This window comes from Bubalus bubalis, chromosome 1 (assembly GCF_019923935.1).
Source record: "Bubalus bubalis isolate 160015118507 breed Murrah chromosome 1, NDDB_SH_1, whole genome shotgun sequence".
In the NCBI taxonomy this organism is placed as follows: Eukaryota; Metazoa; Chordata; class Mammalia; order Artiodactyla; family Bovidae; genus Bubalus; species Bubalus bubalis.
In genome coordinates, this window is record NC_059157.1 from 104,485,444 (window position 1) to 104,508,498 (window position 23,055).

The 23,055-nt window shown below is 38.6% G+C and overlaps 1 protein-coding gene across 26 annotated transcripts in view; it reads right to left on the bottom strand.

The window, feature by feature from the left end:
• The window catches only part of ZBTB20 (zinc finger and BTB domain containing 20), an 869,399-nt gene that overhangs the window by 155,761 nt on the left and 690,583 nt on the right, over positions 1-23,055 (bottom strand). For 7 of the 26 annotated variants that reach the window (XM_045166585.1, XM_045166637.1, XM_045166515.1 and 4 more), the window contains one exon: positions 21,244-21,299. The exons of the other annotated variants lie outside the window; for them this stretch is intronic. The gene's annotated coding sequence lies outside the window, so the exon portion shown is untranslated. The remainder of the gene's footprint in view (positions 1-21,243; positions 21,300-23,055) is intronic. 26 annotated transcript variants of the gene reach the window in all.

Sequence of the window (23,055 nt, forward strand, 5' to 3'; positions counted from 1 at the left end):
TTAGACATAAAACAATTGAATTTGAATGATCTGTCAGCAGGCTCGGCTGAACCAAAGGGGAAAAGCGAATATTACAAAAAGACTGTTGGTGTGTTCTGATAAGCAATACTGCTCGTACTGACAAATCCTCAAAGGGGGAACTATTAAAACTTACAACTAAACAAAAAGTGCAAATATAAATGGCACTAGATAGAGGTCTTTTTTCAAAAATGGAGTTTTCTCCCCTAGTTTTATCAACGGTAGATATTTATATGCAGGTACCAACATATTAGGGTCTGTGTGTAATGTGTGAAAGTTTATTAACGATGGTCTAGGAGTGTAGCAGACAGATGCTGCAGAGAACAAGACAGGTACAGTCAGATGCCGAGTCTAGATCTTGGAGGGAGATGGATGCTGGAAGAAGAGGCACCGTGGCAAGAGATCAGCACAGACAAAGTCAGTGGGCAGACAGGCAGACAGATTTTAGGCACGGCACGATCTCGTCTAAAAAGGCAAAAGTTCTGATGCAATAATAGGTGCAAAACAATCCATCCATCCTCCTCTCCCGGGAGCACTCCAAGGTACAGTTAAAATAGATTAATCTTTGTGACAAACAGAGCTGGCAAGGCAGACTATGGCAGACACTGAAGGCGATTCGCAGACCCAAGAGTACCAGAGCCGGGAAAAGCCACAGAGATCAATCTCTCCAACGCCCTCATTTAACAGATAAGGAAACTGAGGACTAGAGACTCAGGCTAATAAATCACAAGGGCAACGGCAGTGTCGACATCAGAACCCGGGGCTCAAGTGGCCCACCAGTGGTTTCTGTTTCCATCAGATTAGCCAACTTCTAGCTTTCTTGACAAATTCTGGCCCAACAGGTATGGAAATCACTGTTGTCTCCAGAATAACCAGATACTTCCATCTATATAGTTAGTGCCCAGACCTCTAATTTTTAAAAACGTCTAAGTAGTTAACTGGAATTCTAGGGATTTAAGTGCTTAATTCGTTCTCAGAGAAAAGCAGAAAAATATAACATTGTACAGGCCCGATCTCAGCAAGGTATAGCTGGTGCCACACTCCAAGCTGGTGAAGACCAGTGGATCGATCTACAAAGACCTCTCCCAGAGTTTGCAATTCTCTTTGTGAATTTCATCTGCTACACATCACCAGGTAAAAAGATGTGGTTCTTTCATACAGCTCATTTTTAAAATATAGGCACACTGTGGGTGAAAGTGGTTGTCTTTCAGCTTACAGCGTCATTTTCAGTCACGGATGAGATTTGTTACCTGGAAGATGTGCTATAGGCAACTCTTCCTATATATTTCAATTGAAACGAGTTACTAAATTAGAAAGGGGACACTGTATCATCTACCCACGTAATTGATGGTATCTTTTTAGGACACACATGATCATATTCAAGAAGAATCTCCCTCTTACAGCAGATAATTGAAGGTAAAAATTTTTTTAAGGGGGAAGAGGTGCTTATGAAGAGAACAGTGCCATCAGATGTTACAGGAGAGATTAAATCTCTTGTCCTAAAACAAGAATGGTGGTGTACATAAAAGCAAAAACTCTCAGTCATGCTTCAGCAACGACATTGCTACTTAGGGCAAAAGAAGAAAACTGAAAGAAATGTCAGGCACCTAGAAGCCCAGTCGTAGGCAAGTAATCTGAGAGAAGTCATGGCCAGAGTAATTTAGTTTATTTGCATGCCAACCTCTTTAACAATGGCTGCTGCGGCATGTCTAAAACACACTCTCCATCATCAGTTGATTCAGGGGAAAGAGGAATCAGTGATTTTGACACCGGCAGGGCCTCCTGCAGGTAGGTCTCACAGCATCAGGTAGGCAAGAACCCAGGGAAGACAGTGCAGTCCTTAGTGAATGTGTTCTGGGTGATCTGTGTGAAAGGGAAATGAGCTTTAGCCTCAAATGGACCATTATAACAGTGCAAAAGTCACAGCTGCTCTCAGAGGCTCAGTTTCCCTACCTGTATAAGGTGGTGATATCCATCTCATAAAGTTATTTTGAGGATGACATGAGTTAACACAGATAGAGCCCATGGTCATTAATTACATGGTAGTTTTTATTGAGGTAGGCAGACAATCAGGGTGTGAAAAAACAAAACTACATACTATAGATGTGCTGAGTGTGTAACAGTCAAAGCATGCAAGTTCAAGACACATAGTACATCAAGGATCTAATACACAGATTTCTATTCAACAGAGTAAAGTTTAGGGCCCTAAATTCTGGAATGTAAAATTCAAGGATTCTCTGAGGGGTATATGATCTTCTTGTCTCCAGACTTTGGCATATTTCCTGGTTAATAATAATAATAACAACAACAATAATATTCAATATATCACCGAGCGCTTGATTTGTGATAAGCATTCTGTTAAGTACTTATTTTCATCAAACTTTAGTGCCCTGTGAATTACCAATCCTCACTTCATAGAAAAGAAAATCAAGGCATAGAAGAGTTAGGTGACTTGCTCAAGAGCACACAGCTAGCAAGTGTGGAGTTGGAGATGAAACCCAGGCAATCTGACTTTAAAGCCTGCATCCTCAGCCATGATGCTGGGCTGGCACACGGAAGGTATTCAGTAAATATGTGTTGAATAAATGAACAGATGCATAAAATACCAGTGTATTGATTTCATTAGAAAATAAGTGAAAATCTATGCACAAGCTCTTGAGCGAACCTTGCGCTCAGATTGTGCAACCTGTAACTCCTCTGCAGCTTGCTTCAGGTGGCAGCCCTTCCTCAGAAGCCAGGGTCAGCCATGTCTCTGGATGGTGTTGGAAGCAGATGAGGTGAACATTGCTGGCTATGACCACCCAGGGCATTTAAATATCTGACGGCATTTTCAGCACTTTGAGGGTAGTGTTAGCACACGGGTTATTAATTGGCTTAATTCCAGTTCGGATAATTACATCGTGTCTCTTTAATTTTTCCCTGACTATGCCATTCTTCACTTCCTGTCACAAATGTGCTCTTTAAAAAAGCATAGGAACACACACAAACATATAGTTGTATTTAAGGTTTGTATAATCATCTAGGGTGTTCTTTTTTCTAAATGATTAATACATAGTAGCCATGTAATGAATGAATGGGCAAAAGAATTAAAGTCGTTGCAAAATACAGATAACTAGTTGAAGCTGAGATTTTCATTTGGCACTGAAATAAACAGATTTTTAAACCATTTCCTTGGTGACAGGATTCCAATCATTTTTTTTTTTATCATGGGCAGATATTTCAAGAACTGATGACCTGCTCATGATAAGCTGATTTCCTTATACTATGTAGTTTCCAGCATAAAAAATAGCAATGAAAACTAATATTTTAAAGTAGAAAGTAAGACTAGGACCTAAATGACACCTAAATGACACAGTATACTGAACTCATAGGTTTTAGAACAGTCGTTAATCCAGTTATTAGATCCTGACTTATTTAGCAACATTTTTTTTCCACCAAACATATTACTAGAATAATCTTCAAATTATAGAAGAAACAGAAAAAGCTTCCCAATTCAATAAGCTTCGAAAAGTTTGACAGTCATAAACAGACACCACCCATCTCCTTTACCCAAAGAATTCTTGGCCTTTGAAATACTGGTTGTGTCTACGTGATACCAAAGAAAATCTCCTACAGGCATCCATTTAATCATGTGCACAAATAGTTAAATGCTTCCACTGCAGAGAAAGGTTTTTTAGTCCTTTTCAGTGTACATTTGTATGAACAAATCACCAAATATAAGGAACACAGAAAGAGAATAAAGGGTTAATTTATTTACTATGCATGACAGTTTCTAGACCTTTGCTTCCTCAGCTTTTAGTTCACAATTCCATGCATACTCTGCACATAATAATAAATGCCATAATTCAATGTATGCCATAATTTGATTGATTTTCAAGCACCTTTTCTGGTTCAGCTCTCAAAGCTTCCCTTCCTATAAACTTCCTCCAAATTATTCTTTGTGGTCCTCTGTAAATCATCATTTGAAACTGGTGTTTGTGGGATGACTCTAATACTGTAGAGAGATCTGTATCAAACTAGCTATGTTTCCTTTTGAGAATCAGTGGTCAACTTCCATGTCCTTATCGGAGAACAAGACAAATTAAAAAAAAAAAGAATAAAACCCAAGCCCTTTCCCACCTCTTCAACTCCTGTAATAATGGACAGCTGTCATTCAGTGACTGTCCTCTACTTTGTTACTCATGCCTTGAGACTGAGATCTTCAGGATGAGGTCTTTACACTCTACTTGCCGTATTTAATGTATTGTCTGGTATCACAACTGGCCATGTTGGCAGATGATATCTCAGACAAGCTGGAGGCAACAATTGTTAACACTTGTAGTTCTTCATATGCAATTGCAATTTATTTTCTATGTGCCTTAAGTTTCCAATATGTAACAGGGTTATACTTATTGGTGTAAGCCTAGTGATTTGATGCTTAGACTAAAGTAGTATTATTGGATGGGATATTTAAGAATTAGTAAGGGAGAAACACTTGTAGTACTAGAGATTTTTATAGAGTAAGCACTATTTTTTTTCAGTAAGAAGTCCTTGGATAACACGTTCTACATTTAGGTGAGTTTTTAAATTCAAAAGAAAACTTGACAATATTTATACTCAATATTAGAGATAGTAAACAAACTCTTGGTTTTAAATTTAAAATGTCATCGAGAAACAGCCTGATTGATTTTATAAAAGCATAGGATCTTAGACCTAGGTGAGTAGGAGATTCTCTGGTTCTTTCAGTTTACAGAGGAAAGCTAAGTGGCTTATTTTATCTGATAAGTACTAGAACCCAGTTTTGTCTGTTTCCTGGTCCCATGCCCTTCTCAGTCACACTGGGCAAGAGGGCTGTCACACTCTTGCCTTTCCTAGCCCTGGCCATACTCCTTTTGCACGTATATTTTTTTTATTAAAGAGCCTGTTAAATTCTGGTGCTGAGAAAGGGAATCTACATTTCAACTGTAGTCTGATAGCCATGCCACAACAGGACTGTGATAGGCCAAATAATGACCCTGAGAAAGATATCCACATTCTTACCCCAGAACCTACAAATGGTACCTTATAGAGCAAAGCAGTCTTAATGGATGTGAGCTAAATGTAATTACCAGTGTTCCTATAAGACAGAGACAGGTGGGTCGGAGCTAAAAGTAAGAGATGTGATGACAGAAACAAGAGGTTGGAGTTATTTGTGGAAGGGGTCATAAGCCAAGGAGTGCAGATGGCCTTCGGAAGCTAGAAAAGGTCAGGAAACGGATTCTTCCCTAAGAGCTCCCGGGGAACCAGCTCTACCACCAGCTACCTCTATCTGGACATCAGTTTAAACAGCTAAAATATTTCTTAGCTTTTTTTTTTTAAAAAAAAAAAAGTAGATATATTACCTGTTGGTTCAAACTGAGCTTGTGATACAAGACTTCTTACCAGTCTTCAGAAAAATATTGACTAGAATAGGTCAAGAATGGATTTCTCCCTCTTTCCTCTAAGAACTTCCTCCTAAGCTGACATGGAGAAATCTATCTTAATGGACATCTTGGTTAACAGATGAGTTGCCTATGGATCCATCTAATCATGTTTGCCTATGTTTAGTCTTACAACAAACAGTTCTTCAGTGGTGGGTTGGTACTCAGCACCAAGTTAATCTACCACACTCAACAGTAGGTTTTAGTTAAAAGCAAAATGAAGGGTTTTGCTGTGTGATTCTTGGAGACCAGGAGACCTAAATTTTCTCTAAACAGTGAGGTGCTCCCTTACTAGCCCCACATCCCACATTTGTTTCACTTTTACCTTGTGGAGGTCAGAAAGGGAGAAAAGCAGCAGCGTAAGGCAACATGATGCAAAACTAACTTCCTTTTTAGGACTGTCTTGCCTATATATATCATGGCCACTCAGATACATGCACAATCTGTAGGACAGTGCTCCTGAAAGACTGGTTCTTGGCAGCATCAGCATTACCTAGAAACTTCTTAGAAAAATAAATTCCTGCATCCTACTCTAGACCTAGTGAACCAGATACTCTGAGGTGAATATCTGAATGCCTATGAATATATGAGTGCCCTTTGAAAGTGAAAGTTGCTCAGTTGTGTCTGACTCTTTGTGATCTCATGGACTATACAGTCTATGGAATTCTCTTGGCCAGAGTACTGGAGTCGGCAGCTGTGCCCTTCTCCAAGGGATCTTCCCAACCCAGGGATCAAACCCAAGTCTCCTGCACTGAGGCAGATTCTTTACCAGCTTAGCCACCAAGGAAGCCCAAGAAGCCCTTTAGATAATTCTAAAATCCATTTAAGAACCATAGGACAAATCTGTGAGGTCTGGCAAGTATAGTGAAAAACCTCTTGGGCTATGAGTGATATCACCTGTTCATCAGGGTGGATTTAATTGTGGCTCTGTCATGTGCCCACTATATGACCTTAGATCGTGTTCTTAGTTTATCTCATCAAGTACAAAAAGGGAATGACAATATTATTGCCCTCTCTATGCAAAAGGATAAACAGATCATGAATATGAAAACACTATATGCTTTATAAAAGTGTTAGTCCCTCAGTTGTGTCTGACTGTGACCCCATGGACTGTAGCCCACCAGGCTCATCTGTCCAGGGGATTCTTCAGACAAGAATACTGGAGTGAGTTGCTCTTCCCCTCTCCAGGGGTTCATGTCCCAGGAATATAACTGCAGCATTATTATTACGGAATAAATATCTATTTGAACTGCAAGTGTCCTGGAACCAAAGTGTGGGGGATATCCCCTTAATAATCACATTAACTAAGTAATATTAGTAAAAAAGAATTCAAGAAGCTCAAATGTTAGGTCTAATTCTCCAAGCCAAAATGAAGCCTGTAAGTCTGTAGAGTTTTAAAGGATGTGATAATGAATGGAGAACCCACTGACATTTTTAGCTTCTAGAACCAGGTGCTGAATCTTTTGATTCGAAAACTCCACCTTTCTGTTCATCAAGTAGCAAAATGTAGTGGCAGTTTTGAATGCTATAGTGCCAATGAAAGCCTGTGGCTTGTGAGATTCAGAGTCATACTTCTTTATAAATTCCCAGCACCAGTCAGTTTTAGTAAAGTGGCCCATGATTGCTTTCATTTCCATGCCATATTAACTAAGCAAGAAGCTCCAGGAAGCCAGCCCAAAGACAACTGACTATATTCTCAGATTTTTCAATGGAGAAGACATAAATCCTAGTAGGTGGAAAGGGTTGTCCAGATTGAGAGTTTTTCAGATATTGAAATCCAAGCTCTTAAGGAGCCCAAAAATATCTCTCAATGGGTTAGACAGAATCATAATTTTTATGGAAAATCATCAGGACTTTATCCAATCTCATAGTAATGAAAATTCACAGTAATGGCCAATGCTCTATAAAGGCGGGGCACATATATGTTGTAAAAGATAGCTAACCATCAGTTTTCCTTCTTGCATGAAATCATAGCAATTATGCCTTTTGGACCAAGGGCTCTTCCAGTCTCTCATGATTAAAGTCTATGTGTCACATTTTGGCAACTCTTTGGTGCCTGGTGCCTTGCAGGATTGTTGTGGTGTGGAAAAGGGCTGCTTTTGGGTTGCAGCTTCCTCTGAACCAGTCACATCGTGTGCATCGGGGGAAGCATCTGCACCTTGTAAGAGCTCTGTGTCCTTAAGCAAGTCATCTACCCTTTTAAGCTTCATAGATTTTTCACTTGTAAAATGTGGATATGTGACTTCATAATCTCATAAGTTGTTGAGATCACAAGTTGAAGAGCAAAAAGTATAATATATTCCAAATGATTTGTAAGCTAAAGATCCCATTTGCTTGGCATTATTGATGTGATTATTTACACTTCAACCGAAGAGTAAAGGTATATATGGAAACACCGTGTATGGTAGTCTGCATACTTCCAGACATTTAAGGTGTATATACCACCATGGTTTTCTCTTGAACTTACACTAATTTCTTTGTCAGGTTAGAGCTAAGGTGGTTACCAAGGATGTTACTTCCTTTAAGTTCCTACATGATCTTTGGGTTGATTATGATCAACTGATCATAGACGTTGCTGCAAAATTTATTATGGCTCTGTTCTGGCCAATTCTACCCTGAACATATTCCCTAAGAACAAATTCAGGGCTATAAAGCAGAAAAAGAAAAGAAAACATGGCATCAAAAGCTGGTATTGAGGAGTGAAAATATCTTCAAAGGCAAACCGGGGTCTCCTGCATTGCAGGTGGATTCTTTACCAGCTGAGCTACCAGGGAAGCCCATTTCTCAGTTAATTTACATCAAACATCTACCTAGAAATGTCTATCAGTTCAACAAGTATTCCTGAAGAAAAATCTGTAGCTTAGTTACTGAGTGCTCAACATTTAAAAGGACAGGAACATATATTTTGCCAATTTATTGGCAAATTATTATTGCTTGAATTGCCTAACCTTTGTTTAAATTAACCTATGAGTCGAGTTAAGATGAAGTGGTCACGGGTTGTTGCCTTTCAGTAGCTTTAAGAGTATATGGTACTGAATCAATGAGTCTTTCCAATGGAACGGAAATTACCTGGTATATTTTACTGTAAATAATTAATGTAATTGTGTAACAAATATATCTAAATACCTAAAATGGTTATTTAAACCTTTAATTTTGATATATAACCCCATCTTTTCTGTTGTACATCCTTAATTAGACTATATGCTTGTTGAGGATAAACCCTGACTTATACTTCTATGAATTTCCTATTGTCTCCAGTACAGACATTTATACATAGCATTTGCTTCCAAAATATCTGCTTTTTAATTGGATTCACTTCTTATTGGTTTTTCTTGGGGGCAATTAAACCACATAAAGTGCCCATAGATAAAGGTATCGTTTTCACTGAGGTGAAAGTTGTGATTCTTAATTTTTTTTTTTTAATTATGGATTGGGACATTTTTTTTTCCCATGTGACACTTAACCTGACTAATTATAGAAGTGAATAGAAAAACATGATTCTCTTTTAAAAAGCTCACTTTACCTGCAACATTTATAGGAATTCAGCTAAGATGTCAAGCAGAATCACTCTGCACAATGAAGGGGACGGTGAGTACATACTCCAGTTTAGACTCTAGATAGATTAAATTAAAGCAAGCTACCCACAAAGTTACAAAAACATAAACACGCACTCTCTCACAAACTCACATGTGCATATCCTTAAACTTAAATTAATGCAAAGAAGAGATATATTCTTTTGTTCTAGTGGAATACAAATGATGAAGACTAATAAATGAATAAGCAAAGCGCCGGGTAACCAAATCAATGTCTGCTCAATTCTGGTCAAGGAGGTGAAGTGAGGTTTCCCTTTGAGTCAGAGAATGTAGTGGATAAAAAGGACGTGAATAGCTGGGGGGATTTCCTGAGGCCATTGCAGACCAGCTCACATACTGTTAAGAGGCTCGTTTTTTTATGAGACTTTTGGTTGCATTTGTAATGCTCGAGGTCCCCTAGAGCATTAAGTGCCACATCACAGCACAACAACTACAGGACTAAATGTGAGAAGGTGCATTCCAAGCTTCTTTCTCTTTCAGATCCTAATATCCGGGAGTTTGTAGATATTTGCAAGACCGTTTTTCTTCCTTTGTTCCCCTCTGCCCCCGCCAAAAAAAAAAAAAAAAACAAAAAAACCCTTCCTAACAGGACTACATAGAAAGGACTTTCTGTTTTCAGTAAAAATTCTTGTGCTTAAAAAAATGACCAATTGTAAGACCTGTGAATTAGTACAGTTAATTATTTCCATAGATAGAACATATTTCATTAAAAAAAAAAACAAACTTGGTCTGACTGGTAAGTTTGTTCTAGATTAAGGATTTAGCCACAGTTTGATAAGTATTTGTTGTCTATCAGGCTTGGTGCATATTAATTGATGCATATTTTACCATTTTACTACTGCATTAAATTATTGATAATTTGAAATTATTAGCCAGTACTGCCACCAGTTTTTTTTTTTTTTTTTTTTTTGAACAATGCCACCCATTTCTTTCAAGTTTGGTTCAAAACAAAAAGTCTAGACTCTAATTTGTCAAGAAAACAACTGTGAAGTTTAGGAAAAGGATAGGAATCACCAAAAGAATGAGATCCAATTTTAAAATCGCTGCTGCTGCTAAGTCACGTCAGTCGTGTCCGACTCTGTGCGACCCCATAGACGGCAGCCCACCAGGCTCCTCCATCCCCGGGATTCTCCAGGCAATAATACTGGAGTGGGTTGCCATTTCCTTCTCCAATGCATGAGAATGAAAAGTGAAAGTGAAGTCTCTCAGTCGTGTCCGACTCTTTGAGAACCCCATGGACTGTAGCCTACCAGGCTCCTCCGTCCATGGGATTTTCCAGGCAAGAGTACAGGAGTGGGTTGTCATTTCCTTCTCCATTTAAAATCACTAGGGAGAACAAAAGCTCACTTAATCCTCAACGAAAATGTAAAAGTAGGCATTCTGGTTATGTTGATGAAGAAGCTGAGGCTCAGCGAGTTTAAATAAATTCCTTAAGGTGCAAGGTTGAGAGGTGGCAGTACTGTGTGTTGAAGCTTCCAAGGTATTGCTAGTGGTAAAGAACTTGTCTGCAATGCAGGAGACATAAGAGACCTGGGTTCGATCCCTGGGTCAGGAAGATCCCCTGGAGAAAGAAATGGCAACCCACTCCAGTACTCTTGCCTGGAAAATCCCACTGACAGAGGAGCCTGGCAGGCTACAGTTCATGGGGTCGCAAAGAGTTGGACATGACTGAAGTGACTTAGCAGAGTACAGTGCTATGTGTCACACATTGGTCTGTCTGACAATGCCTGTTCTATTTTCTTTTACATGCTCCATTCCCAGAAGGTCTCTGGCTATCCAGAAGTTTCTTTGGGATGTGACATCAGGTTCATGGGGTGACATAACAATTATAACAGCTATAATAATTGTTAAATGTATATGTATTAATATTATGTATCAAGTATATATATATATATGCTTCATATACATATGGCTATATATACTCTATATGCCATGTAAGTGAATACTTAATAGCCAACATGTAGCAATTACAGTATACCAGATATTATTCCAAGTACTCTAGTATTTAGTATTTATTATTTACTGTTTATTACTATTTACTTAGACTCATAACCTCTGTAAGGTAGAAAGTGTTATCATCTAGATAACATTAGGTGAGATAACATCTAGATGAGAAAATAAGGCATACAACTAGAAAGTGGCATCGCCCAAGCTCCTCTCCACTACCCTACCTCTCTCAGGTACATCTTCCTATTTGTTACTACCTTGAGAACAACTTGACCTCTGCCTATCCTTGCAAGACTTGCTCCCTCTCAGGAGACAATGAGTACATCTTAGAAAGTGGAGCAATTTAACTATTTACTAGTCAATAGTTTACTTGCTCGGGAACAAAAAGGATGCAACTTAGTGGAATATTCCCATTTGTAGAAAGAAAGTCTCCAAAGCAAGATATTATGGCTTGGAAAGTAAGGGAAACACTTTGGTTAGGGGGCACTTTCTGGGTCTGTCAAACCCTAAAACACATACAACCACTGATCCATAAACTCAGTTTAACTCAACATATATTTAAGGAGCACTTGTTATGAGCAAAAGACTCTGCTCTAGAACATAGCTACATAAATGAGTAAGAAGCCACAAACCTAATGTTTAGAATATGTGAGAAAATAAACACCACATAACTAAAATACAATGCAAAATAAGATCATTATCATAAAGGGTTGATGACAAAATCCCATAGGCTCAGTGGCTTGGGAAATATCATTTGATGATGGATGCTGGGAAAAAGTTATTCTAGGAAGGCAGTGTTTGAGATGGACCCTGGAATACGGGAAAAGTTTCAACTGTTAGAGTTTAGGCCAGGGGCACAGAATGAATAAAAGCATGGGGATAGGAAAGCACAAACTGTTTTTGTGGCTGATATGACTAGCTTCTAGAATACTTGAAGGATAGCAGCAGGAGTTTGAGACGCTGGATGGCACATTCAGGTGGGAATGTATATTTGGCAGCTGGAAACCTATATCTGTGGTAGCAGAGCCCACAAGCCAGGATGAGATACTCAGATCTTCAGGGAGGCAATAGGAATGTCTGATTGAAGCTAAAACTGCTCACAAACTTCAAGAATTCAGTGAGGGAAGAAAGGAAGGCAAATGTAAATTTTATGGGCAGAAGAAAGGAGAATGGATGAAGGGGCAAGAAGGAGCACTCTGATGAACAGGAGACTCATGAAAACAGGTGTTACAAAGCTCAAAGGGAAAGTGATCTAGAGAAGTGGAGACAGATGGTCAAAACAGTCAAATCAGTAATGGTGGAGCTAGCGCTGCCTGGAGGAAGAGGCATATTTAAGAGCTGGAGTCTTTCTTTATCACTAAACTCATCTTTGAAAGGACCACCTCTTATCCCTTTTTTTACTCTATGCCTAAACTTGTATATGTACTCAACCACATACATAAACAAACTATTTCTTTTTCTGGGAAAAATTTATGGCATTATTGACTCTGAAGCACCCAACCTACATCTGGAAGCTTTATGAGTAAAGTTCAGATTTTGTTGTTTGATCTTTATTTAAAAGATGACTAATTTTTGATGCTCAAGTCAGTTGCTTTTTGATGGGAGTGCAAATTTATTCACATTTTATTTAACGAATACTTTCCTATCTGCCAGGCATTGTGCTAAGTGCTGGGATCAGAATAGTTTCCATAAATGCTTAAATGGCTTTTACCTGTGAGTTTTGCCTCCTATAGTTGGCACAAGTTGATGCACGAGTTTTTGTGTTCATATTACAAAGTACATATTTATGTGAAAATTTTCTGTTCCAAAATGCTTTCAAAATGTTTTGAATAATTTTTGGTATCAGCAAAGGGTGCTTTAGAAGAACAAGCCAATTCCAGGTCAATGCATTGCTTTGCCATGGTGGTAGTCTAGTGTGTGGGCAAGCAGGAAGAGCCTCTCAAGTATTTAAAAGAACTTTGAAAATCTTATTCTTAATTGTATCCTCTAAAGAATAAAGGCAAGAAGAATAATCAGCTTCAGACAGAGAGTTGAAAAACAGCTTCAGGATATGTTCTAACTGATGAGTTAAAAATGGAATAAAGAAATCACATGGAAGGGGATCTACAAAAGATACTCTTGAAGCTTATTTATTAACTTATTTGTATACATTTCTTTACACATGTATACATTTTTAAAGCCAGCTCTAAGACATCAGTTCAGCTTTTTCCCTATGTGTATAAATATTTTTTCTCCTAGAAAATAGGTGTCATATACATTGTAAACTTCCTTCTTTCAAGACATATATTTTTAAGCCCTGTATAGTATTTCATTATATGGCTATATCAACATAATTCAAAGCATTTCTCTATTTTTGGATAATTTGGTTGCACTCCAATTTTGTCATTTTCAATAATGCTTTGTTCAGAAGCACCTGTATGCACACAGCCTTTGCAATATTATCATTTATTGGAAAGCTTTAAAACTTAATACCACAAGCAAAGAAAGCAAGGAAACGATACTTATACTGTAAGCAAAGAAAGAAAAGCCAAGTGCCACTGGTATCCAGGGTGACAGAACAAATGAGTGAAGTGGATGTGGCATAAAATGTGGGGTGACAGGTACTTTGTCTAACTGGAGAAGACATGGCTTATCTGAAGGGAACGGTTATTACTCAGATCCAGATATCTGTCCCATGCAAAAATTCAGGTCTAATATTTTAAGATCGCCATATTTCCTAGAATCTGGAAAAGATCTGGGTTTCTTTTTGGTGAGACCTTTTGATCTTTAACTGTTGGCTCAAACTCTCAAATTATTTTTAAGTATTGTACGGACAAAAATTTTTATAGGCTAATTTGATGCAGCTCACAGGTCATTGGTGTGTAAGCTTCAAATTCAAGAAAAGGAAACCTGGCGTTTGAAATATATTTCTAGGCAGTGAGTTAAACAAATCAAGCTTGCTTTAAGTGTTTGTAGTAACAGGAGATAGTACTGGAGAAACAGAACCTAAACATGAAAGTCTTGGAAGACAGGTAAATTCTGCTCCCCATTTAATTATCCATGAAAGATGAGCTAGAAGAAGCTTCTCAAATGTTTCAGAACTCTCAAAGAACCATGTTTTATTTACATAGAACTTTAACCCAGTGCACTGTATGATGAGATCTAACCATCATTTCCCTTAATTTTCCATCTGAACACATATTTCACATTAACATCCACCTGTACTACTTCCTTTCATAAAGAGGAGGTGGTATTTGGCTATTCTCTGGTTCTGATTCATGAGAAATCAGCCCAAGACCAACATTTCTGTTCTTAACAGATTTTGGTTTTTAAATCTGTAGAACGCAGTGTTTCCTTGGGCTGAGTTCTAGCATGCCAAGTTTTGGCTGGCCACAGACTTTGACATCTGAGTGAAAAATCTTTCAACAATGGCATTTAAACTGAAGAATCAACAGACCTTTAATTATAACACTGCTTGTAATCTCCCCTCCTCCCCCTCCTTTTATCATGATGTTCAAATTGCCTAAAATCACTAACTGCACGGACAGCATGTTATTTCATTTGCCATTGGAAAGATCATCATTTAGAAACTTGGTAGCTTGAGATCCTGTATTAATTTTTGAAAAATCAGTATTGTTTTATTCACTATAAATTAAAGAGGCATATGCAATGAAGTCAAAATTATTGATTCATTAGAAATAGGAAATAAACCCTCAGCATAGACATTTTCAATTTACTATGTTCAAGATTTATTTAGACCAGAATAGTATTTCTACTTGGAAATTAGGCATTAAATATATCAAAATATAGAGTATCCTTTTTTTGTGAAGTTTCTCTAAGTGCCAGGGTATCTTTCCATAAAATGTTAAGTGATCACTTTTTACGGCTTTTTAAAAATGACACAGCCAGAAAGTACTGTGTTTCCCTGGGTTTCATCTGTGTTTCTCTTATATAACAACAAAAGACACCTTTAAACTGCTAAAACACTAGAAATCCTTTGAAAGCTTTCTTTTTAGATATAGATACTGAAAAAGTATAGTTTATATATCCAGTCGGTCTATCTGGATATACTTAACGATGTGCATTCGTGCTAAGTTGCTTCAGTGATGTCTGACTCTTTGAGACCCTAACCGGGGTTCAAAACGTAAATGTGGAAAATTATTTCCATGTTCTATAGTAGCTAAATAGTTTTTTGTTTTTGTTTTTAAATTGAGAGCTTGGTTATATGTGGAAGGTGGACAAAATTTCAGTTCTTTTTCATCTTGAAGAGAAACCTGGCTCTAGATTTCCAGGAAATTCATTTATTTAGACTAAACATCAGGTTTTTATATATAATTTCTAATCTTCATGATATGTCTGCAAGATGGGTATCATTAATTTTTGGGCTGAAACATTTGATTTATCTGAGCCTCAGTTTCCTCACCAGTAACAGATTAATTATAGGAGTTTTTGTGTCTCTTTGTCATTGAATTTTAAGTGGTGGCATTTGGATGTAACCCCAGATCTGACTTCAAAGCGTTTGCTTTCTCTCTGGGGGCAGAAAAACACCTCCCTGAAGAGTAGACCACTCTTCCCTGTGTTACTGACCTTGCTTTCTTGAATACAATGGGTTATCAAAGGGACACTTAATTATGTTCAGCACTCCCTCATGACTCTCAAATTCATCTTCATTCAGAGTATAAAATTCACAGTATAAGAAGTCATGTCTCTGATTTCCTGCAACAGACCTGGTTTCAAAGCTTGCCTTTTATTATCTCCACAAATATGCTTGTATTTATAAAACTATGTCCTGTTTTTGTTCAGAAAATATGGTCCCTATCATTATCAACTTTGTGTGTCAAGTAGCCAAAAAAAGTCAGGCGCAGGAAACTGGTTCTGACCAGCCCAGCACACTCAAGGATTAGCTCCTCCAAGACAGAACCAGCAGAGGAAATCTGAATCAGTGTTGTTGAGGGAAGTGCAGATAATAAATAATATTAATAATAGTAACTACAGGTATTGCACTATTAACAAATGTTCCTGATTCTATTTATATATCATAGTTAATCCTCACAATATGCCCATTTTACATATGAGGAAACAGAGGTTTGGAGATGATAAATACCTCACTTAAGGTCAAACACCTAGGAAGTGGCATCTGACTCCAAAGCTAAGTAAGCTTCATCTGTGTTATTAAACTATCTCCAGGATGAGGGGAACAAAATTTAAAGAGCAGTTATAAGATTATAAATAGAAAATGGAACCAAGACTCAGAATTTGTAGGGGGAACAGATTAGGAACAGGCAGCGGGTCCAGCATGGTAGAGGTCAGTAGGTGTTTGATACATGGGGTGTCATGTGATAGTAGAGTTAGAGCAACATGCAGAGCTGAAAAAGAGAGGCGGGGTGCGGGGGGGGGGGAGGTGTGTGTGCGCGGGGGAGGGGGGGAAGGCGGTGGGGGCATGTGTGTGGGGAGCAGTGGAAGAGATACATAGGGCTGTTGGGCTGATTCCCTATGTTATTTTCTCCTGCTGCTGCTAAGTCGCTTCAGTCATGTCCGACTCTGTGCGACCCCATAGATGGCAGCCCACCAGGCTCCCCCGTCCCCGGGACTCTCCAGGCAAGAACACTGGAGTGGGTTGCCATTTCCATCTCCAATGCATGAAAGTGAAAAGTGAAAGTGAAGTCGCTCAGTCGTGCCGACTCTTAGCGACCCCATGGACTGCAGCCTACCAGGCTCCTCCGTCCATGGGATTTTCCAGGCAAGAGTACTGGAGTGGGGTGCCATTGCCTTCTCCGTTATTCTTTCCTACACATGTAAATAAAACTTTGTGTGTTGGGACACAGCGGGCAGATAAATGTGTCTGAGAGCCCTACTCAAAACTCTCTCTCTTCACATGTCATTATTAACTGGAGGAAAACAAAACTGGTTGTCTAATGAGATTCATTTGAAAATACAAATTTCTCTAAGAGGTCTAAACCTCATTCACACCTTAGAGTAAATGATTTTAATGAGGCTACCAGACCACCTAACTGAGTGTAAATAGTCAAGATGCCTCAGTTTGACTGGGGAAAAGTAATGGATAACTGTGGGGCTGAGGAGTAGAAGCAAGGTGCTGCATGGTGATACAAGTGAGGGGGAGAGAAGGATTTCCCTAGTAGAGAGGGAAGGCACCAAATCTACTTCTGTGAAAATACTGTTGAGATACACGTGAATGTAACGTACCAGCATCATCATTATCCTTAGTTCTCCTCTGCACTTGGCTCTAGAATTTTGATAGTAGTCAGAAATCAATTAAAAATCACAATTGGTTGCTAATTTCTGATATAAATAAAGACTCAGCAGAATGCCCTACTTAGAGCAGCTCCTCAGTAAATACTAGCTGGGCAAATGGGATATCAAAAGTAGTCTGGAAGTGGGAAAATTTCAGATTTCCTGAATTCCAACCTGTTTCTCCAGTCCAACCTGTCAGGTCCAGAAGACTGTTTCCTCAGGAGGAAGGGAGAAAGAATAGAGAAAGTAAAAGAAGAACTGACACCTTAGTGCTCTCCTTCTTCTCATCTGCATGGCCCAGGACAGCATGTTCTAGATTCTGGGCCTTTAGAATGTACCTCTTATTACTGACACAATGCTGAAATAATGGCGCTATCTTCAAGTTCAAACTATGAAATGCATGAAGAAAAGTGAACCAAGCAAAGAGGGTGTGTTAAAGATGAGCCCTTTAATTAAGGAGAAGCTTCATCCCCCACTGGAATTGCAAGAGATTTTTTTTTTAAAGTTTCACTCTAGACCTGTTCTGGGTCTGTCCTATGGTCTAAATGTCTGTCTTGCCCCTCTCTGCTCCCCCATCTTGGGCTTCTAATTCTCAGTATGGTGATATTAGAGGTGGGGCCTCTGGGAGGTGATTAGGTCATGAGGATGGAACCTTCATGAAGGAGATCAGTGCTATTCTAAAGGAGGCCCCACAGAGCTTTCCAGCCCCTCGGGCCAGGAAAGGAGAAGTTTGCCACCCAGAAGAAGGTCGTCACCCGACCATGTTGGTGCCCTCATTTCAGACTTGTAGTCTCCAGAACTATGAGAAATAAATTTCTGTTGTTTATAAGTCCTTTAGTCTATGGCATTTTGTTATAATAGCTCGGACAGACGAAAAGAGTCTACACAGGTGCTTCTGAAATGCTGATCCATGCAATCTCAACAACTGCAGCAGGAGCATTAAAATCAAGTGTAGAGCCTGGGCACCAGTGAGTTTGAGGTGCATGGCTAGTCTCCAGGTGCACAGAGAAGCGCTCCTGTTTGTGTGCACATGCCTTATCTTCCCTAGTTTTCTGCCCCTTCCATCTACCCTTTCACACTTACCTTTCACATTGTATAACATCACAGGATCTTCTAACTTATGTGCTTTTCAAGTATGTTTTCTATCTTACTGTTGACTTAAAGAAGAGAGGGGGAATATTTTACCATAGATGGAATTTGACACTAAACTTGTTATTTTGGATATGTTTTCTTACTTGTGAATTGTGGCAAAAAATACCCATTTTGTCTGAAGACTGGGAACACTTTAGAATGTAAGAGCTGGAATGTGTAGCCCAGTGGTTACTAACCCTGGCTGCATGCCAGAATCACCTAGAAGATTTAAAGAATACAGATCCCTGAGCCCTGGTCTCTGCCCCTCCCTTCTCCAAGTGATTCTTATATAATGTCAGTTTCGGCTGCTTGCAGCCAGTTACGTTGACCACAGATCTTAATCAACATCTTCATTTAACTGATGAGGAATCTGAGACCCAGAGAGGCGCAGTGACTGCTCTAAAGTCACAGAGGAACATACTATACGTGAAGATAAAGGCTGTGGGTAATGTGAAATTGATTCAAATAGCCATATTCCAAATTGCTTCATTACTTTAGAGTATATTTTGTATGTTTTTATGTATAATTCATACATCTGCAAGCCACTTATGCAACTTTCCAAATATGGTTAAGAACAGAAAGAAAGTGAAAAAGACGTGCAAGCAGCCAGAACTGGAATCAAGTAGACCACACATAAATCCCTCACATCTCTTGGAGAAACTCTGCTCTTGCCACTGTGTCCTCTTTGTCTTTGAGGCAAAGTCCTGATCTCCAAGCCCAGCCCCTCTGCTGCACTGTAGCCTCCTGTCTCCAAAGGCCCAGTTGAACTTTCACGGCTACCCAGTCAGCACCTTCATGCTTTATGTTTAAAATTAAACTCATGCTTTCCGCTCCAAATCTGCTCCTGTTCTTAGCCCTCTGCTTCTGTTTATGGCCCCACTTAGGCTCAATAGTAAAATGATGTCTTTGGTGCCTTCCTCTCCCTTGCTCCCAAATATAACGGATATAATTCTTCTGCCACATCTCATCAATGTTTGCCGGCTCCGTTCGTTCCCTCTGCCCCTGCCCTAGTTAGGGCCCTCGCTGCCTCTTCCTGGACTATTGAGATAGTCTCCTACCTGATCTGTGTCCTCTGGTCTCTCCCTTGTCCAATCCATCTTGCTCACGGTGGCCAGATTCATCTTCTGAGGCACAGCTCTGAGGATGTTACTCTCCTACTAAAAACTTTCAACAGCTCCCTATTGTCTACTGAATAAAGTCCAAATTCCTGGCCTGGTAATCAAGTCCTTTCACTTTCTGGTCCCAATTTATTTTTACCACTTTATTGCCCACTACTCGCCTTCACACACTCCATGCTCTAGTTAAACCCAACTACTCCTTTGCAGAGTCATTGCCATTTGATTCTTCCAGGCTTTGCTCATGGTTTCTGAAATGTTCTTTTCTTCTGTCTGCTCAAGTCCTGCTTGCCTTTCAAGGCCCAAATTCAGCATCGCCTCTTCTTGTAAAGCCCCCAGTTAGCCCTTTTCTGAACTGCAGTAATGCTAAATCTCTACTGCTTTCAGAGAGCACATCACTTTCTACTATGGCTTCCAGTGAAGTAGGCACGTATCTCAGACCTGCTGCTGGATTAAAACTTTTCTGATGGCAGGATTTGTGTCTTGTTTATCTGTGTACTGCTGAGTACACACTGTACTGCACTCATTTACATATTTGTCAAGTGAATGAGTAAATGCATGGACTTTATGGGCAACCTAAGTGATGTTAGTTCCCCCCGCCCCCCATCTGAAGCAGATTAGAAGTAGCACATTAGAGAAGGAATGAAGATTAAGATGAGGCTGGCACAACAAGAAGAAACTTAATCACTAAAGAAGGGGAATAAAAACTATAAAAAGGAGACATGAGAACTAAAAATATTATGGAAGTCTGGGGGTAAATAAGCACAGAAACAAATAATCTTAGAGACTAAGGACCAAATAGTTAATACCACATGCAACTGCTTGGAAACCACAAAACAATATTCAAATATACAGAATTATTTTTATACTTCCACATCCTCATCACAATCAGTAGAAACACAACAAAATTGTTGTTTAGTGATGATGACCCTCAATCATTTATAAAAGTATGAATTATGGTAAATATATTCTAAGAAAGCTAAATGTGTGTATCAATTTAAGATACTATATTGAAACTTAATAAAAGAAAATATCTTTTGATAATGAAGAAGAGATTGCATCTGTTATGTGGGATACTCTGTTTGTATAAACTCATTTCCACAGTGAAGTCAGATAAATAAACTCTCTCCCTTTACACACATATATTTTTCTAAATATAAAAGAAATAACTTTTTATCATTAAAAATAAAATGTGCTCATGATATACAATTTAGGAAAACAGAAAAGGGGGAAGATGAAAAAATACAGTCTTCCAGGATCTATAACTTATTACTAAAAAATAGTTGTGATTACATAATATGTATAATTATGTAATTATGTATGCCATCCTTGAGTATATAACATAAATAGTCCACATTATTATAAGCTCTTCATAAACATTTTAATGATTCAAAAATTCTATCTAATGGATAAATCATAAAGCACTTAACCAATTCCCTAGAGTTGAGCATATAGCTTATTTCCAGTTTTATAACATAGCTATGTCTAAGAAGATTTGCCATGAGGTGATTGTTGAAGTTGAGTGAGGAATTCATGAGGGTTCACTATGATGTTCTTTGGGGTCGCACAGAGTCGGACACGACTGAAGTGACTTAGCAGCAGCAGTAGCATGATGTTCTTTCTACTTTTGTATATGTACAAAATATCTACAGTGAAAAGGTAAAAAATGTTTATGATAAACATTTTGTATACAATGTTTTTTATTTGTAACTTTTCTTAGCTTAGACGTTAGTACTAGCTGCCTTGTTCAAGGTCTGACTCCATCATTACCTAGTTATGTAATTGTAGGCAAACTGCTGATGTGTCCTCTGCTTCAGTTCCACCATCTGAAAAATGGGTTTAATAATGGTAACTGATAGGGCCCGGAGTAAGGATTATCACATGACATGACATGCTTCACATGCTTTCCACAGCACCTGGAATGCTGTTAGTGTGCAATAAATATTACCTTGAAAAAACAAAATGCTGGTAGTATAATTACATGTGTTGTGGTTATAAAAAAATCATCATATATAAACTGAGAGACAAGCCAGAAATAACACAGTGAAGTATTCATCATGGCCATCTCCAGGTGAGGTGTTTATTCTAAAGATACTGCCAATGCTAAAATAATTTAGACTCTTAACTACCATTATGGAGCACTTTCTATGTGACTGATACTGGACCAAATGCTTCACATGTTTTATCTCATTTAATCTTCATCAGAATTTTTGGAAGCAATTACTATTACTATTCTAATTATATAACCAAGGAACTTGAGGCTTAAAGATTAATTAACTTGCCCCCAAGGATATAAGAATAGACAGGGCATGTTGTCAAAAACAGGTCTGAACCCCTGGAATTCATCCCTAAGCTACTGGGAATGGCCTTTGGACGTTGATCTTTTTGTAAAGACCTCAGTGTTTCTAATCTTTATCCCTCAGAGGCAGATTTAAGCTTTGGACAAAATTTTGGCCCAACTTCGGAAGTTAAAATGGACCTCTGGTTAGAGCATATTTTCTTTCCTTTTACTTTCATTAGTATTATTTAATTTAAAAAATGCATTCTAGAAAACCATTTAGACAAGAAAAAAGAAATCCTCCATAAATAGGCAATTTTAAATAAAATTTTAAAAATTATTTTATTTTAATAAAATAAGCTATTTTTAAAGAATGTATATCTCATGGTCCAAAAAAATTAATATGCATATTGTTGTTCAGTTGCTAAGTCATGTCCAACTCTCTTGTGACCCCACGGACTGTAGCCTGCCAGGCTCCTCTGTCTGTGGGATTTCCTAGGCAAGAATACTGGAGTGAGTTGCCATTTCCTTCTCCAGGGAATCTTCCTGACCCATGGATTGGACCCATGTCTCTTGCATCTCCTGCATTGGCAGGTGGATTTTTAACCACTGAGCCAACTGGGAAGCCTGAATATACATATTGGTTTACAAAGATTTCCCACTGGTTTGATTAAATTATGTCCACTGTAAAATAATTATCAAACACACACACACATATGCACACTCTTTTGGAAACTTATAAAGCAGTCCATATTACATATTTCACTTTAAATATATAATCTCTAAATGTGTATGCATATGTGTATACGTGTAAGATACAGACAGTGAACGTTTGAATTTAGAATATGCTTCAGAAGTCTGAAAAAGGTGGTTTTCTAAAGATGTTATGAGAAATTAAGTCACAGGAAGTCTTAATTTTAAAAAAGTGGTCAGATGGCAAATTGAGTCTTTTACTTTGGGTCTCAGGAGGCTACTCCTTTGCAGTGTACTCTAGATGTTGTTCAGTCGCCCAGTCACATTCAACTCTGCTACTCCATGGAGTACAGCACACCAGGCCTCCCTGTCCCTCACCATCTCCCAAAGTTTCCCTGAGTTCATGTTAATTGCACGGGTGATGCCGACTAGTCTAGATAAGAAATACCAAAGGGAATGCTGCATCTCCTCTGGCTCAGACAGCACATTTATGCATCTGTATTTTAAAAAACGTGCCAGCTCTAGCAAGCTCACAGTACTGAGCAAAGTGCTACAGTTACAGCTGGGAATTTGTCTTTCAGGACTGGTTCTATTTACTGGTTGGTGGTTTT